This window comes from Rhinoderma darwinii, chromosome 2, assembly GCF_050947455.1.
Source record: "Rhinoderma darwinii isolate aRhiDar2 chromosome 2, aRhiDar2.hap1, whole genome shotgun sequence".
Classification (NCBI taxonomy): Eukaryota; Metazoa; Chordata; class Amphibia; order Anura; family Rhinodermatidae; genus Rhinoderma; species Rhinoderma darwinii.
Window position 1 is genome coordinate 337,978,261 of NC_134688.1, and position 24,422 is coordinate 338,002,682.

The 24,422-nt window shown below is 41.9% G+C and overlaps 1 protein-coding gene across 3 annotated transcripts in view; it reads right to left on the bottom strand.

Annotated features, from left to right (window-relative positions):
- LOC142743191 (complement receptor type 1-like) overlaps nt 1-24,422 on the bottom strand; it is a 228,807-nt gene that overhangs the window by 158,784 nt on the left and 45,601 nt on the right. The window lies entirely within an intron of this gene.

Genomic DNA, 24,422 nt, shown 5'->3' on the forward strand with positions numbered 1-24,422 from the left:
GTATAAAAATGATTCACCAAATATGACAAACAGTTTTGCTCACAATGCAAAAAAAGTTGTTTGCCTCATGCGACTGCATATATATCGTAATGAGCGCTGTAGTGCAATACAAATAGGATAGGAATCATAGCATAATAGCGTAAATGGAAGTTAGTACCACAGACTAACTACAATCGACTGAAAATGGAGTACTAGTTTGAATAATAAGATAATCCTGCACATAGACATAATAAATAGTGTAAATACATATAAGCTGCACAAATGAACATTGCAAATTATGACAGCCAAGAAAAAAATGACCCATCAGGTAAGCATGTAGTATGATATACTTATCCAGAGGGTTAGATGTGCAGCAGCCAGGTAGGAAATCCCAGATAGTGGAGATAAATGTATCGTTCCTCTTATAGTTGGGAATCACAGTTCAGGAAAGTTCCTTCCTAGTATCAAGGGTTAATGACAGCAGAGCAGCCACACTTCCACTATGTTCGTCGGTTAGGGGATTCCCAGACGGCAGAAAGGTCCCACACTGATGCGGTAGTGGAGTTTCCGGAGCTGGTCATGTGCACTTGATACTGGCACTGGCAGCTACCGGGATATGTCGTTCCTATACCTTGGCTTCTGGTATCGTCCGCACAGGTCTCTGGCGGGTACGTGCAGCTGTGATCAGTAAATGCATTTCTCCAGCTAAGTCCAAACTACATGCCAAGCATGTGTTTCAAGCTCCGGACCAAAACATCAGGTTCCGGCGTGTGACGTCACACAACATGCTGACGCGTTTCGTCACTTATGTGACTTTCTCAGAGCGTATGAAGAGGCATCAACGTGGGTCCTCTATTTCAGGGGAATACAAGCCAATAGCAAGGGTCGGTCTGTCGAACCGTTTGTTTACCCCAGTGCTTCCAAATCGGACTGAGGTAGATAATTACTACGTAATACGATACAGTTTACAGTACAAATAATAATTTAATTTAGAATTCTTAAAACGTTTCTTGGGATTTTTTATTTTCTACTCCGCTGGCTATACCCATAACTGAGATAGTAAGGGAAAATGGGAAAGGAAATAGGGAGGGGAGGGAAAAATTTGGAGGGGGGAAGAGAGGGGGAGAGTTATGGGAAGGGGGGGTTGCGAGCCGTGTCCCAAAAGCCAAACCACGCACTGGACACAGTCACATGGGTGGGGTCTCGGGGCCCAGGTCGCACAGAAAGGCATGCTCTGTGGACTCATCCATAGAAACTCAGAAGGGGCCAGTAAAACAGTTAGAAGATAGAAAAAGGGAGGAAACCTCCAGCTCACCGGTTTTGCGTCTCAGATTGAACACCTCACTCGGATCCCCGCGACGGCCCGTGGTAGGAATTGCAGGAAAAGAGAGAGAAGTGATCCAGCGCTGTGTAGGTTTAAAAGGGATGTCCTGTTCCCACTTTTATTGAAGACAAATAGTGTTCTTTTGCCATGAATAAGAACACTGCACGTGTTCGAAACGCGTAGGCTCGGGCACCTGCCCGCATCACTCACCACCTTGAGACTGCGTCTCTGTTCTATTTTGAATACTATTTGTCTTCAATAAAAGTGGCTACAGAACATCCCTTTTAAACCTACACAGCGCTGGATCACTTCTCTCTCTTTTCATGCCAGTTAAACACTATCACACCCGTCATTCCTAAAGGCATCTGAAGGCAGGGATGCAAACCAGGTCCCAGGAGTCGGATCGCGCACTGGATACAGTCACGCGTGTCGAGTCCCAAGACCCGGGCCGCATCAGAGGAACATAGAGAGCTTAAGTTCATTGTTTAGCCCAGGTGGGCCAGGGATTTTAATTTGTAAATCCACATGCTCTCCTTTTGAAGTAGAGAGCCATCCTGGTTGCCTCCCCTATTATTCTTTGGAAGTTGGAATATTGCCATAAATTTAGGCTGTCAGGGGACTGTTTGTGACATTCCTTAAAGTGCATTGCTAGGGGGCTACTTTCATCCCCATTTTTTAGGTCTCTTATGTGTTCAGAGATTCTAAGTTGAACTTCCCTTATGGTTTTCCCCACATAAAATTTGTTGCGGGGGCAAAAAATCAAGTAAAACACCATCGATGAACGGCAGTTGAGGAAGCTTCTAATATTGAACTTATGACTCTTAGATGAATCATAGAACACATCGCTCTTCCTAACAAATTTGCACTGTGAACACGTTCCACATTTAAACATCCCTTTTAGATTATGTGTAGACCAATTACTACTTGTGACTCTTTTAAATTTGGACCTTACGAGAAGGTCTCGAAGATTTGGGGCTCTTCTAAATGTCATACTCGGATAATCACTAACCATTTCCTTGATCTCCTCACATAATGTGAGGTGTGGCCAATTCTTTATCATTATTTCTCTTATGCCTTCCCAATGTTGTCCAAATCTGGAAATAAATCTCACTTTGTTCTCCCGTTTCACGGATGATGGCAGTGGTCTTGCTACTCTCTTAGCCCTTTCTCTTTGTTCAGTATGATACAAGAGGGATTCCCTGTTGGTATGCAATGCTCTATTATACCCACGTTTAATTTATTTTGAAGAGTATCCCCGTTGTTTAAAACGTATCATTAGTTCCCTGGCCTCCTTCTTAAAGGCGTCCAAATTAGAACAGTTCCTGCGCAATCGCAGAAACTGACCCACTGGTATGCCCCGTATAAGGGATTTGGGATGATGGCTCTGTGCCAGCAATAAAGTGTTGCCAGCTGTTGGCTTCCTAAATGTGCTTGTATCCAAGCTGTCTTAATTTTTCCTTATCATAAGGTCCAAAAAGCTGATCTCATGGCAGCTCGATGTATATGGAAAATGTATATTGTGGTTATTGATATTCAGTGAGTCAACAAACATTTCTAGATCCTCCTTTGTGCCAGTCCATACCATAAAGACATCGTCGATATAGCGAAGCCAAAGAGAGACATATTTGTTAAATGACTCACAGGGATAGACACTCACCATCTCCCAGTGTCTTAAGTGGAGACATGTGTATGACAGAGCACACGACGATCCCATGGCGGTACCAGTTACTTGTAAATAATATTTGTTGTCGAAACTAAAGCAATCATGAGTTAGGACAAATTCTAATATATCTATAATAAATTTGTTCTAATGAGAAAATTCAGACCTATATCGATCAAGATAATATTTCCTGAACTGTGATTCCCAACTATAAGAGGAACGATACATTTATCTCCACTATCTGGGATTTCCTACCAGGCTGCTGCATATCTAACCCTCTGGATAAATATATCATACTACATGCTTACCTGATGGGTAATTTTTTTCTTGGCTGTCATAATTTGCAATCTTCATTTGTGCAGCTTATATTTATTTACACGATTTATTATGTCTATGTGCAGGAGCTGTCTAAGATTATCTTATTATTCAAACCAGTACTCCATTTCCAGTCCATTGTAGTTAGTCTGTGCTATGATTCCTATCCTATTTGTATTGCACTACAATGCTCATTACGATATATATGCAGTCGCATGAGGCGAACAACTTTTTCTGCATTGTGAGTAAAATTGTTTGTCATATTTGGTGAATCATTTTTATACTTACCCGGCCAGGCTTGTGATGTCTGTTTGTTTGCCATGTATGCAAGATTATAAATTTTTGTCAAAATTCATAAATTTGTATGTAACAGTCCAATTGAGCCAAGTGCCTCTTTATACCAGAATTTGTTCCCTATCCCCATTCTTTCTTATTATCTAGTAGATTACCTTCATCTCTATCACAACACCATCATAGCGAAGAACCTTTACAATGAATCTTATTCAACAATTGTGGTGTTTGATACCATCTAGATACTATGTTATAATTAAAGTGGTTTTCCGGAACAAATTAACTAGTTTCAAGTTAACTAAATGTAAATTGAATGCACTTTAGTTTCCATAGTTGATCCGAACGCAGTATTTCCCAGACGGTCAAGTGATGCATCGTACATAGAAAATCGGAACTTCCACTGCTGTCCCGTACATTAGCTATTGTTTTCCTCTTCGAGCGCTCTGAATGTACGGGTACGTCATTCTTGACATCACTGTACAGTGAAGGAGGGGGAAGACCGGACTTGCCTCCTCCGTCTCTGAGCATGCGTGGATGGTACGCAGCGTTCACTATGCATGCTCAAATCTCAGCTCTTAGAGCGCCTGCTACAGGATTACAGGAAACAGGTGGGACAAGAAGTGGCCAATGTAAACAAAGAGGAGAGCTCCCACTGCAATCGGACTGTGAGTAAATTAAATGAAAAAAATAGCTGGGCAGCAGTGGAACACTGAACATAACAGGGATGTACCATTAAAAGAATAAAAAACAATATATATATATATATATATATACATATATATATATATACAGGGTGGGCCATTTATATGGATACACTTAAATAAAACGGGAATGGTTGGTGATATTAACTTCCTGTTTGTGGCACATTAGTATATGGGAGGGGGGAAACTTTTCAAGCTGGGTGTTGACCATGGCGGCCATTTTGAAGTCGGCCATTTTGTATCCAACTTTAGTTTTTTCAATGGGAAGAGGGTCATGTGACACATCAAACTTATCGAGAATTTCACAAGAAAAACAATGGTGTGCTTGGTTTTAACGTTACTTTATTCTTTCATTAGTTATTTACAAGCTTCTCTTTGTTTCCAGCCATTGACATGTCGCAGACGTTAACACGTGAGGCGCGGATAGAAATTGTGTTGATGTCTGGTGAACGCAGTACCCGGGTCATTGCAGCAGATTTCAATGCAAGACACCCTACGAAACCACCCATCTCCCATGCTACAGTTTGCAAACTGCTTGCCAAGTTTCGTGAAACTGGTTCAATGTTGGATTTGCCCAAATGTGGACGCATGAAAACTGTCACTAATGAAGAAACATCAGTGGCTGTCCTAGCTTCATTCAGCAAGAGCCCACAGCGTAGCACTCGCCGCATGTCACTGGAGAGTGGCATCAGTCGAACATCCCTTCGGCGGATATTAGCTACTCACAAATGGCACCCTACCAAACTCCAGCTGCTGCAGCATCTCAACAAGGATGACCCAGATCGGAGCACTGAATTTGCAGAATGGGCAAAACAAAAATTGGAACAGGACCCTCAGTTTACACAGAACATTTTGTTCAGTGATGAGGCAAACTTTTATGTGAATGGTGAAGTTAACAAACAAAACCACCGCTATTGGTCTGACACTAACCCACATTGGATAGATCCCTCCAAGACTGTTGGAACACAAAAATTGATGGTATGGTGTGGTATATGGGGTACAAAGATAGCGGGGCCATTCTTCATCAATGGAAACCTCAAGGCCACGGGATATCTGAAATTGCTACATGATGATGTGTTTCCCTCTTTATGCACTGAAGCTTACACGTTCCCTGAGTTTTTCCAGCAAGATGGTACACCACCACATTATGGGTGTCAGGTCCGAGCATTCCTAGATGAACAGTTTCCTGGAAAGTGGATTAGTCGTCGTGGGCCAGTTGAATGGCCCCCTAGGTCTCCCGATCTGACCCCCTTAGACTTTTATCTTTGGGGTCATCTGAAGGCAATTGTCTATGCTGTGAAGATACGAGATGTGCAGCAACTGAAACTACGGATAATGAGGAAGCCTGTGCTAGCATTTCTTCTGCGGTGTTGCTATCAGTGTGTAAAGAGTGGAACAAGAGGGTTGCATTGACAATCCAACACAATGGGCAGCACTTTGAACACATTTTATAAGTGGTCAGAAACGTGTAAATAACTCATGAAAGAATAAAGTAACGTTAAAACCAAATATGAAATTCTCGATAAGTTTGATGTGTCACATGACCCTCTTCCCATTGAAAAAACTAAAGTTGGATACAAAATGGCCAACTTCAAAATGGCCGCCATGGTCAACACCCAGCTTGAAAAGTTTCCCCCCTCCCATATACTAATGTGCCACAAACAGGAAGTTAATATCACCAACCATTCCCATTTTATTTAGGTGTATCCATATAAATGGCCCACCCTGTATATATATATATATATATATATATATATATATATATATTTATTTTTATTATTTTTTTTTTTAAAACCACTTTAAGTTCCAGTATTCTAGTCAAGATTTAGAAAGAGTGTAAGTTTTACAGGATGTCCAATTTTTGTTCTTGTAAATATGTGGACAAATCTGTTTCCCTACTTATCTAAAAAGGATGGTTGGTCTCAACTGGAAATAAGGAATTTGCATAGTATTAATGTTGGCTATATATAGCTATATCAAGTAAAATGTTCTACTTGCACTCCGGATATTTCTGGCCGGAAAAGTTGTATTGTATCAGTTATAATCAGTATATTCCTTTCAGAAAATAGGGGATATGGACAGTTTTTGACTGTTTAAAGAGTTGTCCTTATTTAATAGATAAGCAATAAGCATTTTTAAGGATATTATCGACTAATATCTTGTTCTTGAGTACTTTAAACCTGTTGGGATTAATGAGATTAGGTGTGCATTTACTACTGTGACGTGGGCAGAAGTTGTGGAGTCCCCAGGCAGAGCATCAGCTGTTGCTCTGCTCGGGGACTCCAGCGATAGGAAACCCATGAATTGAGCAAACATGGACGTCGGAGCAGTGCTGGAGTCCCGAGCAAAGCGCTAGCTGATGCTCTGCTCGGAACTAAAGCAATAGGCAATGTGACAGCCTCTTGCGATCATGTTCACGAACAGCACATGAAGCAAGAGCTGAGTCACGTGGGGCCTTGTCTGAGCATCATCATTATTAGAAAAGCTCCAGCACTTCCTGAATAATTAATGAGGTTTGAACAGCACCATCTAGTACAGAATTTTTAATTAAAGTATATTAGTAAGTTACTTAGTTTCACATAAATATATTATTGCTCTGCAATTTTTGGTCCCCGGATAACTCCTTTAAGCTTAGATTTCCATACTATGAAGCGTTGTATACAAACTACATCCCTATACGTTTTGAAATCAGGTAGACCTATCCCACCCCCCAATTACTTAGGGTGTTGAATTTGACCCTAAAACCTGTTAATTACCATATGAATTTGGTAATTATTTACATGAGCTTATTGGAAAATGTTTTAGTAAATCCATAGGTATTGTATAGAAAATGTAATATTTTTGGTAATACTATTATTTTTCTTAAGTTGTTCCTTACGGTTCATGAGGTTTAAAGAAATGACCGGTTATTTATGTCACCTTCCTTTTTTTTGAGTATGGGAACAAAGTTTAGTTTATACAAGTTCTGAGGTAGTTATTTTGATGCTCCACGAGCTAGTGTTTTTTAAAGGTAGATTTTTGGTTCAATGAGTATCATTCTGTCTTGGGAATATTCATATTTAAGTGTTTAGATTTGGAGAAGTTAACCTTGAAATTTGAAATTGAACTAAACAATTTGATGGTGTCAACTACGGCTTTTAGTGAATTATGTGGATTTGAGAGAATAAATAACATATAGTTTGCATATGCAGCTGTTTTGTGTTTAGTTTATTTCTCTTTTAGATCTTCTATGTGTTTGTTTTCTCTTATCATGTGAGAAAATACTTCCATTATCAAGAACTAATCAGGGCGGAGAGGGGGAAATCCCAGTCTCATGACATACCTTATTTGAAATGTTGGGCATAATTCTCCATTTACTTTCATTCTGGCAGAGGGACTTTTATACAGTGCCCTTATTGTTCCCGCAATCTAGACCGGGAAGCCAAATTTGTATAGAGTAAGCTCTAGAAAGGCTTTCTCTGCTTCAGTTGTCAGAAGGACTATTGGAATATTTTATTTTCTAGCAAAGTGAATTATAGATGGGATCCTAATGGTCTTTTAATTCCCTACCCGGCGTGAAGCCAACATGTTATTGATTCACCAGGAAAGATGAATTAACATTTTAAATTCTTTTGGCTGTAAAATTTGATATTATTTATTAATGATTTTGGTGTGTTGTTATTGCATTGTGTATCATCTTTCCCTTCTTTATGTATAATTGTTATATAAGCTTTTTTAGACTCTTAGGCCGGATTCACACGCACGTGTGTGTTTGCGCACGCAAAAAATGAGCCGTTTTGCGCATGCAAAAGGCACTGACAGCTGCGTGTGTCAGCCCCGTATGATGCGCGGCTGCGTGCTTTTCGCACAGCCGCCATCATTATGACACTCCGTTTGGATGTTTGTAAACAGAAAAGCACGTGGTGCTTTTCTGTTTTCATTCATCCTTTTCACAGCTGTTGCGCGAATCACGCTTGTCCCACGGAAGTGCTTCCGTGTGGCATGCGTGATTTTCATACACCCATTGACTTCAATGGGTGCGTGATGCGCGAAATACGCCCAAAGAACGGACATGTCGTGACTTTTGCGCTGCGGACTCAGGCAGCATAAAAATCACGCACATATCTGCACGGCCCCATAGACTAATATAGGTCCTTGCGACGCGCTTGAAAATCACGCGCGTTGCACGTACGTATATCCCGTTCGTCTGAATAAGCCCTTAAAGTGATATTGGAGTTAATGTTATTGAAGAAATCTGTAATATGGGGTAGGAGGGTTTACTTTACATTTCTTGTAATATAGTAATATTTAATTGAAAACCGGCCTGGGGCTATTTCCATTGAAGCATCTGAGATTTTTTTCCTTGGAAGAAGGATTTGTCAAACATTTGCCGTTGTGAAGTAGTGATGTGTGGTAGGGAGATGGAGTCGAATAACTTTGCAATTTATTTAGATTTGCTAATTGGGTCATGGTTACCTTAATCTACATTAAATAGGTCTGAATAAAATGTATTAACCGGTTCCGGACCAGTCTATTTAGAGCCTTCATGACAAGACACCTTTTAGCCATGTTTTAGCACTCGTTCGTTAAATGGCTATAACTTTTTTATTTGTTGGGCTAGTGAAGTTTCCTTTTTTTTCATAAACAATGCAGGCTTATTTTTGTTTATAATTTCTATACACATCCTTTTTGCTATTTTAGAATTTCCAGGCTTCTATTTTATAAATTTATAAAATTAGCTTTTTTACATTTGAACTATTTTTTCTGTTGATAATATCGTTTTACCGCAAAACAGACCTTTTATTTGTGATCAGCATTGTCTACTATAAATGTTGACATATTACATGTCTATTTTAAGGTAAATGGGTCAGGGCTAGTGTTACGACAATGATTGGGGGAACGTTTTTTTTGGGTGGGTATTTTATGTGTATTTATTATTTTGTTTAGTTGCACTTTATTTTACTTTTATTTTTTTATTATGGTCTGTCCCTCAAAGGTCAGAGAAAACCTTTGCGGGACTCTATTTTTTTTTTCTTTTACACCTTATTTTCCCACTGTAACTGTGGCTGCACAGGGGAAATCAGCCCTCTTATAGTGACTATTGTCTATTGACTAGTTAGACACAGCAGCAGCCTGTCACTAACGGCATCATGGCAATCACTTGACCAGTCTCATGGTCACCAGGACCAATAGAAGCAGCCTCTATTCTATACACACCGCTCATTGAGCACTGTGTAGAAGCAATTAGAGAAGACAGAAGCAGTGAAAGCTGCTTCTATCTTCTCTTCAGGGTTCCCGGCAGTCACTGACCAGCTAAAACCCAGCTAAAACCTGTGCCGTATATCTGCTATGGCGCGGGTTTTAACCCCTTCAGGACTGAGCCTGTTTTGGCCTTGAGGACGAAGCCGATTTTTGCAAATCTGACATGTCTCACTTAATGTGGTAATAACTTTGAAATGCTTTTACTTATCCAAGTGATTCTGAGATTGTTTTCTCGTGACATATTGTACTTTATATTAGTGAAAAAATTTGGTCGATAACTTCAATACTTATTTGTGAAAAATACCAAAATTTAGAGAAAATTTGCAAAAATTAGCATTTTTCTAAATTTAAATGTATCTGCTTGTAAAACATAGTTACATAGTTACATAGTTACATAGTTAGTACGGCTGAAAAAAGACACATGTCCATCAAGTTCAACCAAGGGACGGGAAAAGGGAAGGAAAAATTTCTACACATAGGAGCTAATATTTTTTTGTTCTAGGAAATTATCTAACCCTTTTTTAAAGCCATCTACTGTCCCTGCTGTGACCAGCTCCTGCGGTAGGCTATTCCATAGATTCACAGTTCTCATGGTAAAGAAGGCTTGTCGCCTCTGCAGGTTGAACCTTTGTTTCTCCAGACGGAGGGAGTGCCCCCTTGTTTTTTGAGGGGGTTTTACAAGGAACAGGATTTCACCATATTTTTTGTATGTGCCATTAATATATTTATATAAGTTAATCATGTCCCCCCTTAGTCGTCTTTTTTCAAGGCTAAATAGGTTTAATTCTTTCAATCTTTCCTCATAACTTAAACTCTCCATGCCCCTAATTAGCTTCGTTGCTCTTCTTTGTATTTTTTCCAACTCCAGGGCATCCTTTCTATGAACTGGAGCCCAGAAATGAACTGCATATTCTAGATGAGGCCTCACTAATGCTTTGTAAAGTGGCAATATTACATCCCTGTCCCGTGAGTCCATGCCTCTTTTAATACATGACAATATCCTGCTGGCCTTTGAAGCAGCTGATTGACACTGCATGCTGTTATTGAGTTTATGATTTACAAGTACACCCAGATCCTTCTCAACAAGTGAATCCGCCAGTGTAGCTCCCCCTAGGACATATGATGCATGCAGGTTGTTGGTACCCAGATGCATAACTTTACATTTATCTACATTAAACTTCATCTGCCAAGTGGACGCCCAAACACTTAGTTTGTTTAAATCTGCCTGCAATTTATGAACATCTTCCATAGACTGAACTATATTACATAGCTTGGTGTCATCTGCAAAAATAGAAATAGTGCTATTAATCCCATCTTCTATATTATTAATAAATAAGTTGAATAATAGTGGTCCCAGCACTGAACCCAGGGGTACACCACTTATTACCGGGGACCATTCAGAGTAGGAATCATTGACCACAACTCTCTGGATACGGTCCTTGAACCAATTCTCAATCCAATTACAAACTATATTTTCTAAACCTATAGTCCTTAATTTACCCATTAAGCGTCTATGGGGGACAGTGTCAAATGCCTTTGCAAAGTCCAAAAACACTAAATCCACAGCGGCCCCTCTGTCTAGACTTCTGCTCACCTCTTCATAAAAACAGATTAGGTTAGTTTGACAACTTCTGTCCTTGGTAAAACCGTGCTGGCTGTCACTTATAATGCTATTTATTGTCACATAATCCTGTATATAGTCCCTCAAACATTTTCCCCACGATGGATGTTAAGCTCACTGGTCTATAATTACCCCGGGAAGACCTAGAGCCCTTTTTGAAAATCGGCACCACATTTGCGCTGCGCCAGTCCCTTGGCACTATACCAGTCACTAAAGATTCTCTGAATATTATGAAAAGGGGGACAGAAATAACTGAACTAAGCTCTTTAAGAACTCTAGGGTGTAACCCATCTGGTCCCGGGGCCATGTGCACATTTATTTTATTTAATTTAGCTTGGACCATATCTACATTCATCCAATTCAGTATATCAACTGATATATTAACAGCACTGGCACAAGCTACATCAGCTGCTCTTTCTTCTGTTGTATATACAGAGCTAAAGAACCCATTTAGTAACTCTGCCTTCTCTTGATCCCCTGTGATCAACTCCCCATTACCACTATCTAGGGGTCCTACATGTTCAGACCATGGCTTTTTAGCATTTTTTGGGAGTTGTTTTACTATCCTTGGCCACCTGCCTTTCATTTAGTATTTTTGCTAATTTTATTACCTTTTTACAGATTTTATTAAGATCTTTATATTTTACAAAGGCTGCAGATGTACCCTCAGATTTGTATTTTTTAAATGCCCTTTTTTTGTTGTGTATTGCCCCTTTCACAGAAGGTGTAAGCCATGTGGGGTTTAATTTGAGTCGTTTATACTTGTTACCTATAGGAATAAATTTTGCACTATAATAACTCAAAGTAGATTTGAAAATCTCCCATTTATCATTTGTTCCATTATTTGACATTAGTTCTTCCCAGTCCATATCCTGAATTGCAGCCCTCATCCTGGGGAAATTGGCTTTCTTAAAATTAAATGCTTTTGCCCTCCCAGCCTGCGTTTGTTTTTTACAGTATAGATAAAATGTAACTATATTATGATCACTGTTACCGAGGTTTTCACGAACATTGACATTCCCAACAAGATCTGCATTAGATCTGCACAGATAGTAATACCACACAAAATAGTTACTATTTCACATATCCCATATGTCTACTTTATGTTTGCATCGTTTTTTGAACGTCCTTTTATTTTTCTGTGATGTTACAAGGCTTAGAACTTTTGCAGCAATTTCTCATGTTTTCAAGAAAATTTCAAAAGGCAATTTTTTCAGGGACCAGTTCAGTTCTGAAGTGGCTTTGAGGGCCTTATACAGGGTGGGCCATTTATATGGATACACCTAAATAAAATGGGAATGGTTGGTGATATTAACTTCCTGTTTGTGGCACATTAGTAATATGGAGGGGGGAAACTTTTCAAGCTGGGTGTTGACCATGGTGGCCATTTTGAAGTCGGCCATTTTGTATCCAACTTTAGTTTTTTCAATGGGAAGAGGGTCATGTGACACATCACACTTATCGAGAATTTCACAAGAAAAACAATGGTGTGCTTGGTTTTAACATTACTTTATTCTTTCATGAGTTATTTACAAGTTTCTGACCACTTATAAAATGTGTTCAAAGTGCTGCCCATTGTGTTGGATTGTCAATGCAACCCTCTTCTCCCACTCTTCACACACTGTTAGCAACACCGCAGAAGAAATGCTAGCACAGGCTTCCAGTATCCGTAGTTTCAGTTGCTGCACATCTCGTATCTTCACAGCATAGACAATTGCCTTCAGATGACTCCAAAGATAAAAGTCTAAGGGGGTCAGATCGGGAGGCATTTCTTCTGCGGTGTTGCTATCAGTGTGTGAAGACTGGGAGAAGAGGGTTGCATTGACAATCCAACAATGGGCAGCACTTTGAACACATTTTATAAGTGGTCAGAAACTTGTAAATAACTCATGAAACAATAAAGTAACGTTAAAACCAAGCACACCATTGTTTTTCTTGTGAAATTCTCGATAAGTTTGATGTGTCACATGACCCTCTTCCCATTGAAAAAACTAAAGTTGGATACAAAATGGCCGACTTCAAAATGGCCGCCATGGTCAACACCCAGCTTGAAAAGTTTCCCCCCTCCCATATACTAATGTGCCACAAACAGGAATTTAATATCACCAACCATTCCCATTTTATTTAGGTGTATCCATATAAATGGCCCACCCTGTATATTAGAAAGTCCCCATAAATCCCCCCGTTTTTAAAACTGCACCCCTCAAAGTTTCTTAATCCTTTAGGCGTTTCACAGGAATTAAAGCAATGTGGAGGTAAAATTTACAAATGTCATTTTTTTGGGCAAAATTGTAATACATTTTTTTCTGTAGCACAGAAGGTTTTACCCGAGAAATGCAATTCAATATTTATTGCCCAGATTCTGCAGTTTTTAGAAATATTCCACATGTGGTCCTAGTGTGGTAATGGACTGAAGCACAGATCTCAGACGCAAAGGAGCACCTAGAGGATTTTGGGGCCTCTTTTTTTTTAGACTATATTTTAGGCACCATGTCAGGTTTGAAGAGGTCTTGTGGTGCCAAAACAGTGGAAACCCCCCAAAAGTGACCCCATTTTGGAAACTACACCCTCAAGGAATTTATCTAGGAGTATAGTTAGCATTTTGACCCCACCGTTTATTTGCTGAATTCATTGGAATTAGATGAAAAAGATGAAAATCTACTTTTTTCAGAAAAAACTTAGACATTTTTAATTTTTACTAGGAATAAAAGGAATAAAAACACCCCAACATTTGAAAAGCAATTTCTCCCGAGTATGGCTATACCCTACATGTGGTTATAAATGTTTTGTATTAGAAATTAAGTAACCTTTCCAGACTGATCCATTTTTTTATTTTTATTTTTCGTTTTTACCTCCCCACATTCCAAGAGCCATGAATTTTTTTAATTTTTCCATCAATAGAGTGGTGTGAGGGCTTATTTTTTGCGGGAAGAGTTGTAGTTTCTATTGACACCATTTAAAATACCATTTAATATACTGGGAAACAGAAAATAAAATTCATTGCAGGCTGAAATTGGAAAAACCTGCAATTCATCCATGGATTTTTGGGTTTTATTTTTATGGCTTTCAGCATGCAGTGAAAACGGCAAATTAATTTTTTTCTGCAAATCAATACGATTATGGTGATACCAAATTTATATTGTTTTTTTTATATTTTGCTACTTTTACAAAGTAACAACTGTTTAAGAAAAAAAAAATGTTGTTTTACCATGCCTTCGAGAGGCATAACTTTTTTTATTTTTTGGTCAGTTGAGTAGTGTCGGGGGCTTATTTTTTTTGTGGGATGAGCTGTATTTTTTATTGGTACCATTGTTTGGTACACACAACTTTTTTTTTTTTTAACAAATGTTTTTATTGTGATTTTCACCATAAACAATTATTTTATAATGAAACAGAAACATCAAAGCGACAAGGACATTGTGATAATAACAACGATTGATACTATAGCAGAAGATGCAGCTAATCCTGTGCATAAAAATATGAAGTATATGGGCGTCCACCATGTCAGTAAGTAGGTAAGGAACAATGCCCCTAATAAAATAACAGCAAATCAAAAATAAATCAGCACTTTGCTCAAGTGCAAACAAAAGTTCCTAGGTGGAACTTAGAGCCAGCCATGCTCCCCACATTCCCCAAAACACCGCCACCCAGCAAATATTGTATACCCTATTCCCTTGAGGTAGGTACAGGCATAAATGCCCCAGAGTGTATTAATGGGGAACCTGCGGTCCCGCCTAACAGGTTCCAAACACGTAGGTCCGGGTTTCACATATATTGTGATTATGACATCGGTGGTGATCCCATCAATACCCTTTACTGGTACCACACAGTGCTCTGGAAATTGGTCTTGATAGCCTCCCTAACTCGTTGTGAAAGAACAGAGATAAAACTACCCCAAGTGTCAAAAAAAGATTCTATGAGCGCCGTCTTACGTATTGAGGTTTCCGTCCAATCCATCCTGAACAAAAATGTGAATTTATCCAAAAACAAATGGAACGGCGGCGCTTGTTTTTGCAACCGAGTGCGCAAAATAGATTTTACACCCGCAGCCGCTACCATATGCAATAATTTACCTGCTCCCCATGTACACTACCGTTCAAAAGTTTGGGGTCACCCAGACAATTTTGTGTTTTCCATGAAAACTCACACTTATATTTATCAAATGAGTTGCAAAATGACTAGAAAATATAGTCAAGACATTGACAAGGTTAGAAATAATTATTTTTATTTGAAATAATAATTTTCTCCTTCAAACTTTGCTTTCGTCAAAGAATGCTCCATTTGCAGCAATTACAGCATTGCAGACCTTTGGAATTCTAGCTGTTAATTTGCTGAGGTAATCGGGAGAAATTTCACCCCATACTTCCAGAAGACCCTCCCACAAGTTGGATTGGCTTGATGGGCACTTCTTGCGTACCATATGGTCAAGCTGCTCCCACAACAACTCTATGGGGTTGAGATCTGGTGACTGCGCTAGCCACTCCATTACAGATAGAATACCAGCTGCCTGCTTCTTCACTAAATAGTTCCTGCATAATTGGAGGTGTGCATTGTCCTGTTGTAGGATGAAATTGGCTCCAATCAAGCGCTGTCCACAGGGTATGGCATGGCGTTGCAAAATGGAGTGATAGCCTTCCTTATTCAAAATCCCTTTTACCTTGTACAAATCTCCCACTTTACGAGCACCAAAGCAACCCCAGACCATCACATTACCTCCACCATGCTTGACAGATGGCGTCAGGCACTCTTCCAGCATCTTTTCAGTCGTTGTGTGTCTCACAAATGTTCTTCTGTGTGATCCAAACACCTCAAACTTCGATTCGTCTGTCCATAACACTTTTTTCCAATCTTCCTCTGTCCAATGTCTGTGTGCTTTTGCCCATATTAATCTTTTCCTTTTATTAGCCAGTCTCAGATATGGCTTTTTCTTTGCCAGTCTGCCCTGAAGGCCAGCATCCCGGAGTCGCCTCTTCACTGTAGACGTTGACACTGGCGTTTTGCGGGTACTATTTAATGAAGCTGCCAGTTGAGGACCTGTGAGGCGTCTATTTCTCAAACTAGAGACTCTAATGTATTTGTCTTGTTGCTCAGTTGTGCAGCGGGGCCTCCCACTTCTCTTTCTACTCTTAGAGTTAGAGCCTGTGTGTGCTGTCCTCTGAAGGGAGTAGTACACACCGTTGTAGGAAATCTTCAGTTTCTTGGCAATTTCTCGCATGGAATATCCTTCATTTCTAAGAACAAGAATAGACTGTCGAGTTTCACATGAAAGCTCTATTTTTCTAGCCATTTTGAGAGTTTAATCGAACCCACAAATGTAATGCTCCAGATTCTCAACTAGCTCAAAGGAAGGTCAGTTTTATAGCTCCTCTAAACAGCAAAACAGTTTACAGCGGTGCTAACCTAATTGCACAAGGGTTTTCAAGTGTTTTCTAATCATCCATTAGCCTTCTAACACAGTTAGCAAACACAATGTACCATTAGAACACTGGAGTGATGGTTGCTGGAAATGGGCCTCTATACACCTATGTAGATATTGCATTAAAGACCAGACGTTTGCAGCTAGAATAGTCATTTAGCACATTAACAATGTATAGAGTGTATTTCTGATTAATTTAATGTTATCTTCATTGAAAAAAACTGTGCTTTTCTTTCAAAAATAAGGAAATTTCTAAGTGACCCTAAACTTTTGAACGGTAGTGTATCGTTATAACATCCTTTGTCCAGATATCCAAAAATAGCCCACAAGGCATCATTAGGAACGAAGTTAGTCAGGTGTGTTAACGTAAAAGTTCTTATTCTATCCCAAAATTGTTGTATCACCGGGCATGTCCACAGGCAGTGATATAGATTTGCGTCAGCTTTGCCACATTTAAAACAATTAGAGTTATTATATATACCCATCAGATAACCCCGTGAAGGAGTAAGGTATGCTCTGTGACATATCAATATTCTCATTTCCAAATACCTGGCAGATGGTAAATATTTATAGGCATGCTCTAACACTAACAGTATATTCCCATAAGTTAGAGTGGAGTCATTTAATACCCATATGGAGAGGGAAACTTCATTATCTATAAGTGTGTGTAGAGCTTGATATTTGCGAGATATCGCTCCCCTAATACTCAGGAGTGTGTTGAATTTTGCATGTACAGCGGGGTTCCAATCCCTATCAGTCAGTTTATGTAGCAGAGTGTTAATATAACTTCTCGCCTGAAAATACATGAAGTGAGGGAACAGTTCATCCGGATATTTTTGCAGAAGTTCTGTTCTCGTGTACATCCTCTTTTCCGCAACATTCAGCAGACAATGTACCTGTCCTGAACCAGTTACAAAATATCGCATGGGACCCACCATCCTGAAAGCCAGGATTCTTGACTAAGGTCAGATAAGGGGAGATCAATGGAAAAACTCCCAAGATGTGTCTGATTTTATTCCACCCCTTCCATGTAGATAGCAAGAGAGGGTTATCTTTCATTTCTTCCGACAGCATATGATGCTGTAAATGAAGCATGGTGGGTAGTGCACAGTCCGGGAGAAGCTTTTGCTCCAATCCTGTATCTGAAAAGTGTGATGTATTATTTATCCAATCCCTTATTACCCGAAGTAAAGATGCTAAGTTATATATTCGGATGTTAGGGAATGCTATCCCTCCATTGAGTTTGGGTTGTTGTAAAAACGTGTATGCTATCCTCGGTCTCCCACCCCCCCCCCCCCCCATATAAAAGTGCGATATAAGAAATTTATGCATTTTTCATCTCCAGGAGTGAGATAAATTGGGAGTGTATGAAATAAATATAAAAGTCTGGGCAATTCTGTCATTTTTAGTAAGTATGCACTCCCCAGGTATGAAAGGGCCAAGGATCCCCAAATCTTCAGTGTAACCTCCAACTTTTGTATATATGGGCGTTAAGTTTATATAGATCCGATGGATTTTTCGTCATCTGTACCCCCAAGTATTTCAGCGAGTTAGGTTGCCATCAAAAAGGGTATGCAGAAGACCACAAAGGCTTTGACGGTCCCTTAAGCAAAAGTTTCTGAGTTTTATCGATGTTGAGCGTATAACCCGAAAGGCGTCCAAATGTAGTCAGGTCCCCCATTATCTGAGGTAGGGCTTGTATAGGGTCAGAGATCATCAACAGTATGTCATCCGCAAATGCTACAATTTTGAGTTCGGCCCCGTCTTTTTTTATGCCCTGAAATGCTGGGGAGGTTTGTAAATGTCTCAACAAAGGATCTATTGATAAATTGAAAAGTAGGGGTGAGAGTGGCCATCCCTGACGTGCCCCCCGGAATATATCTAAATGAGGTGTATTATGTCCGTTAACCATAATTGTGGTCCTAGTGTCAGTTTGTAGTAGCGAAATGTAGTTCAGAAAAATAGCACCGAATTTGCGCTGCATTAGGGCCTCGGTCAGGAAAGGCTATGCTATTTTATCGAACGCTTTCTCTGCGTCTAAACTCATAAGCATAGATACCGGACTCTGTGGGCTCCGAGCCATCACTGTGGCTGCCACTGCCGTGCGGACATTTTTTATGCATTGCCTTCCCTGAGTGAATCCTGTCTGTGCCGGACTGAGTATATGTGGTAGGATAAGCTGTAATCTATTGGCTAGGATTTTAGACAAAAATTTATAATCAGCGTTTAGCAATAATATGGGTCTGTATGACTGAGGGTTTACCGGATCTTTGTTGGGTTTTGGCAAGAGAATAGTCCTGGAGTCCGTGAAATAATCTGATAAAGTCGACTGTGTGTAAGCGGAATTATAAACGTTAGTTAAGATCAGAATTATTTCTGGCGACAGCAGTTTATAAAATTCATCCGAGAAGCCATCTGGTCCTAGTGTTTTACCATTCATAGAGGCCCCGACCAAGTCACGGACTTCCTCCTCTTCTACAACAGAGTCTAGCATATTATGCTGTTCCTCTGTTAATGTGGGCATTTGTAAAGTATTGAGGAAAGATTTGATTATTATGGGGTCCGCCGGGGCAGCTCGGAACAGGTCTTCAAAATAATCATAGAATATGTGCGCTATTTTGTCCGGGTCCGAGGTCAAGCACTCCGTGAGAGGATCACGCAGTGTCAGGATTGGTCTGTAAGGTTTTTCCTTTTCTATATTGGCTAGTAAGGAACCTGCCTTGTTTCCCCATCTATAGAATCTGTTCTGTGTGTGTTTCACCATTGTGCATTCGTTTGTACAAAAGTGTCTAGAAGGTGTTTAGCTGTTAAGTATATTTGCTGAGCACGGGTGTCCGGGTCCTGAGCATATTTAAATTGAGCCGACGATAGAGATGTATGTAGTGTGTTGAATTGGTCACGTTGTACCTTCTTCCTATGTGCCATGTAGCTCGTTATGTGACCTCGCATTACGAATTTCGCCGTTGCCCAAAACTATGTTATCATCCATGTAATTATTCCATTGTATCCTCAAATAGGATTTAAAGTCCCCTGAATTGAGCAGGTATTGTAATGCCGGGGTAGGGAGACAGACAGGTGAGCCCTAATCTACCCGCCACTCTGTCCCTGTCTACTTGCAACGGCCCATCCTAGGCGACGGCGTACAACTGGGCGACGGTCCCTACGCTCAATAAGTGCACCACAGACAAACAGACAAGGGTACACAGAAGCTAGGGAAATGTGGCAGTTGCCCACGGCAGCACCGTGAGCAACGAGAGTAGTGAACGAGCCGTGTCAAAGCAGGAGTGTACGAGGTACCAAACGCAGAGCAGGAGAGTAGTGAACGAGTCGAGTCAAGCCAGGAGTGTACGAGGTACCAAACGCAGAGCAGGAGAGTAGTCAGTAAGCCAGGGTCAAAATGAAGCAGAGGACAAATAGTTCACGCAGCAGCAGCAGAGCCAGGAAACAGGCAGAATCACAGGCACTGGAGGAGCAGGAAGTGAAGGTATAAATAGACAGAGGGCAGGAGCTAGCTCCGTCTGGCCAGGCTGTGATAGGCTCTCCCACTCCTAAGCCTCCCAGCCTGACTGTTAGAAGATGGAGTCACTCCCTCAGACTTAGGAGCAGGTGCAGACTGATTACCCACGTGCTTCGACACAGAAGCTGTGTCTGGCAGATCCTTTACAGTACACCCCCTTTTAAGAGGGACCCCCTTTCTAGGTGGACCTGGCTTATTGGGGAAGCAAAGATGGAACCTCCTGAGCAATACCCCAGCATGAACATCCCAGGCGGGTACCCAAGTCCTCTCCTCAGGCCCGTATCCTCTCCAATGGACCAGGTACTGGAGGGAGCCTTGGAGCATCCTGCTGTCCACAATCTTGGCCACCTCGAATTCTACCCCTTCAGGGGTGAGAACAGGGACCGGAGGTTTCCTCGAAGGAGCCAAGGACGGGGAGCAGCGTTTCAGGAGGGAGGCATGAAACACGTCGTGTACTCGAAAAGACGGGGGTAACTCCAGTCGGAAGGAGACAGGGTTAAGGACTTCAATGACCTTGTACGGCCCTATATATCGGGGAGCAAATTTTTGGGACGGGACTTTAAGGCGCAAATTTTTAGAAGATAGCCATACCAGATCCCCGACCACAAACAAGGGGTTAGCAGAACGTCTTCTATCAGCCTGAGTCTTTTGTATGCTCTGGGACGCCTCTAGGTTCTTCTGAACCTGGGCCCAGACTGTGCACAGTTCCCGATGAACGACATCTAACTCGGGATTGTTGGCACTACCAGGTGAAACGGAGGAGAACCGTGGATTAAACCCGAAATTACAGAAAAAGGGGGAGACCCCTGACGAGTTACTGACCCGGTTATTAAGGGAAAATTCGGCGAGGGGAATGAAGGAGACCCAATTATATTGACAGTCAGAGATAAAACACCTTAAATATTGTTCTAGAGACTGATTAGTCCTCTCGGTTTGGCCATTAGTTTCAGGATGGAAGGCCGAGGAGAAGGACAGATCAATCTCCAACTTTTTACAGAAGGCTCTCCAAAATAATGAAACAAATTGTACCCCTCTGTCAGAAACAATATTGACAGGAACCCCATGGAGACGCAGGATGTGTTTGACAAACAAGGTAGCTAACGTCTTAGCATTAGGTCGTTTCTTGAGGGGCACAAAGTGGCACATCTTACTGAAACGGTCCACTACAACCCACACCACCGACTTGCCTTGAGATGGAGGCAAATCGGTGATAAAATCCATGGAGATATGGGTCCAAGGTCTCTGGGGAATGGGCAAAGAACATAGTAAGCCCGCTGGTCGGGACCTGGGAGTCTTGGACCTGGCACAAATTTCACAAGCGGCGACGTAGGCCTTAACGTCTTTAAGCAACCCAGGCCAACAATAGTTTCTGGCAATGAGATGCTTGGTACCCAGGATGCCTTGATGGCCAGATAGTGCAGAGTCATGATTTTCCCTGAGTACCCTTAGCCGGAATTGCAGGGGAACAAACAGCTTGTTCTCAGGAAGGTTCCCGGGAGCTGAACCTTGATCAGCCGCAATTTCGGAGACTAAGTCAGAATCAACAGAGGAAATTATTATACCTGGGGGCAAAACACAAGCAGGATATTCCTCCGAATGAGGGCTGGCCATGAAGCTACGCGACAGTGCATCAGCCTTAATATTTTTAGACCCAGCCCTATAGGTGACCAAAAAGTTGAATCTAGTAAAAAAATAACGCCCATCGAACTTGTCTCGGGTTTAGCCTCCTGGCAGATTCTAGGAAAACCAGATTCTTGTGGTCGGTAAGGACCATTACCTGGTGCCTAGCCCCCTCCAGGAAGTGGCGCCACTCTTCAAATGCCCATTTAATGGCTAAGAGTTCACGGTTGCCAATATCATAGTTACTCTCAGTGGGCGAGAACTTCCTGGAGAGGTAGGCACAGGGACGAATATGGGTGAGGGACCTGGTACCCTGGGACAAGACAGCCCCCACTCCCACCTCGGAGGCGTCAACCTCCATGATGAATGGCTCCATTTGGTTAGGCTGAATCAGCACTGGGGCCGAGATAAAGCACTTCTTAAGGACCTCAAAAGCCTGGACCGCCTCTGGAGGCCAGTGGAGGAGATCAGCACCTTTGCGAGTAAGATCCGTAAGAGGCTTAGCGATGACCGAGAAGTTAGCAATAAATCTCCTGCTATAATTAGCAAACCCCAGGAAGCACTGTAACGCCTTCAGGGAGGCAGGTTGAACCCATTCAGCCACAGCCTGAACCTTGGCAGGGTCCATGCGGAATTCATGAGGAGTGAGGATTTGACCCAAAAATTGTATCTCCTGCACCCCAAACACACATTTTTCGGTTTTAGCAGACCGTTTGTTTTCCCGAAGGGCCTGGAGCACCTTCCTGACATGCTCAATGTGGGAGGACCAGTCCTTGGAAAACACCAGTATGTCATCAAGGTACACTACAAGAAATACCCCCAGGTAGTCTCTTAAAATCTCATTTATAAAATTCTGGAAGACCGCGGGAGCATTACACAACCCAAAGGGCATGACGAGGTATTCGAAATGACCTTCGGGCGTGTTAAACGCAGTCTTCCACTCATCCCCCTCTTTGATGCGGATAAGGTTATAAGCCCCCCGTAAATCAAACTTAGAGAACCATTGGGCCCCCTGAACCTGATTGAAGAGATCAGGAATCAAAGGAAGGGGATACTGGTTCCTTACAGTGACCTTATTCAAGTTTCGGTAGTCAATGCACGGCCTAAGACCACCATCCTTCTTCCATACGAAGAAGAAGCCAGCACCTACCGGAGAAGTAGAGGGGCGAATGTAACCCTTGGACAGGCATTCCTGGATATACTCTCTCATGGCCTCACGTTCGGGACAAGAGAGATTAAATATCCTACCCTTAGGGAGCTTAGCTCCTGGTACCAAATCGATTGCGCAATCGTATTCTCTATGAGGAGGTAACACTTCGGAGGCCTTTTTAGAAAAAACATCAGCGAAGTCCTGAATAAACTCAGGTGGAGTATTCACCTCCTCAGGGAGAGAAATTAAATTAACAGAAAAACATGACGTCATGCATTCATTACCCCATTTGCTAAGATTCCCAGTATTCCAGTTAAATGTGGGATTATGCATCTGCAACCAGGGAAGGCCTAAAACCAAATCGGACGATAATCCCTGCATCACCAGTACAGAGCACTGCTCCAAATGCATGGAGCCAACAAGGAGTTCAAAAACAGGGGTATGCTGCGTAAAATAACCATTAGCAAGAGGAGTGGAGTCGATACCCACTACCGGGACAGGTTTAGGCAAGTCAATCAATGGCATAGCTAGAGACATAGCAAATTCCACAGACATAATATTAGCAGAAGACCCTGAATCCACGAAGGCACTGCCGGTAGCAGACCTACCCTCAAAAGAGACCTGAAAGGGAAGCAAGATCTTATTAGGTTTCATATTTATGGGAAATACCTGTGCGCCCAAGTGACCTCCCCGATGATCACTTAGGCACGGAAGTTTTCCGGCTGCTTATTCTTACGCCTAGGACAGTTGTTCACTTGATGCTTGTCATCCCCACAGTAAAAGCTGAGACCATTCTTCCTGCGGAACACTCTACGTTGTTGGGGAGACACGGAGGCCCCGATTTGCATAGGTTCATCCGAGTCTTCCGTGGAAGAACGAAGCAACGGAACCTCGGGAGCCATCATGGGGGAGTCAGAGGAGAAGGCACAAAAACGTTCCAGTCGTCGTTCCATGAGACGTCGGTCAAGACGTACTGCTAAAGCCATAACCTGATCTAGGAAGTCAGAAGAGGGATAGCTAACTAACAGGTCTTTCAGGTTGTTCGACAGACCCAATCTAAACTGGCACCTTAAGGCAGGGTCATTCCACCGAGAAGCTACACACCACTTCCTAAAGTCAGAACAGTACTCCTCAACAGGTCTCTTACCCTGACGTAAGGTCACCAGCTGACTCTCGGCAAAGGCAGTCTTATCAGTCTCGTCATATATGAGCCCGAGAGCAGAAAAGAAAAGATCAACAGAGGAAAGTTCAGGGGCGTCAGGAGCCAAGGAGAAGGCCCATGCTTGGGGCCCGTCCTGGAGCCGGGACATAATTATACCCACTCGCTGGCTCTCAGAACCTGAGGAGTGGGGCTTTAAGCGGAAATAGAGCCTACAACTCTCCCGAAAGGAGAAAAAAGTCTTCCGGTCCCCTGAGAACCGGTCAGGCAACTTGAGGTGGGGTTCAAGAGGTGAGGTGGGGGGCACTACGAGGGTAGCATCATGCTGGTTGCCCCTCTGAGCCAGGGTTTGGACCTGTAGGGAGAGGCCCTGCATTTGCTGAGCCAGGGTCTCAAGGGGGTCCATAGTTGTGTCAGGGACCAGGGTA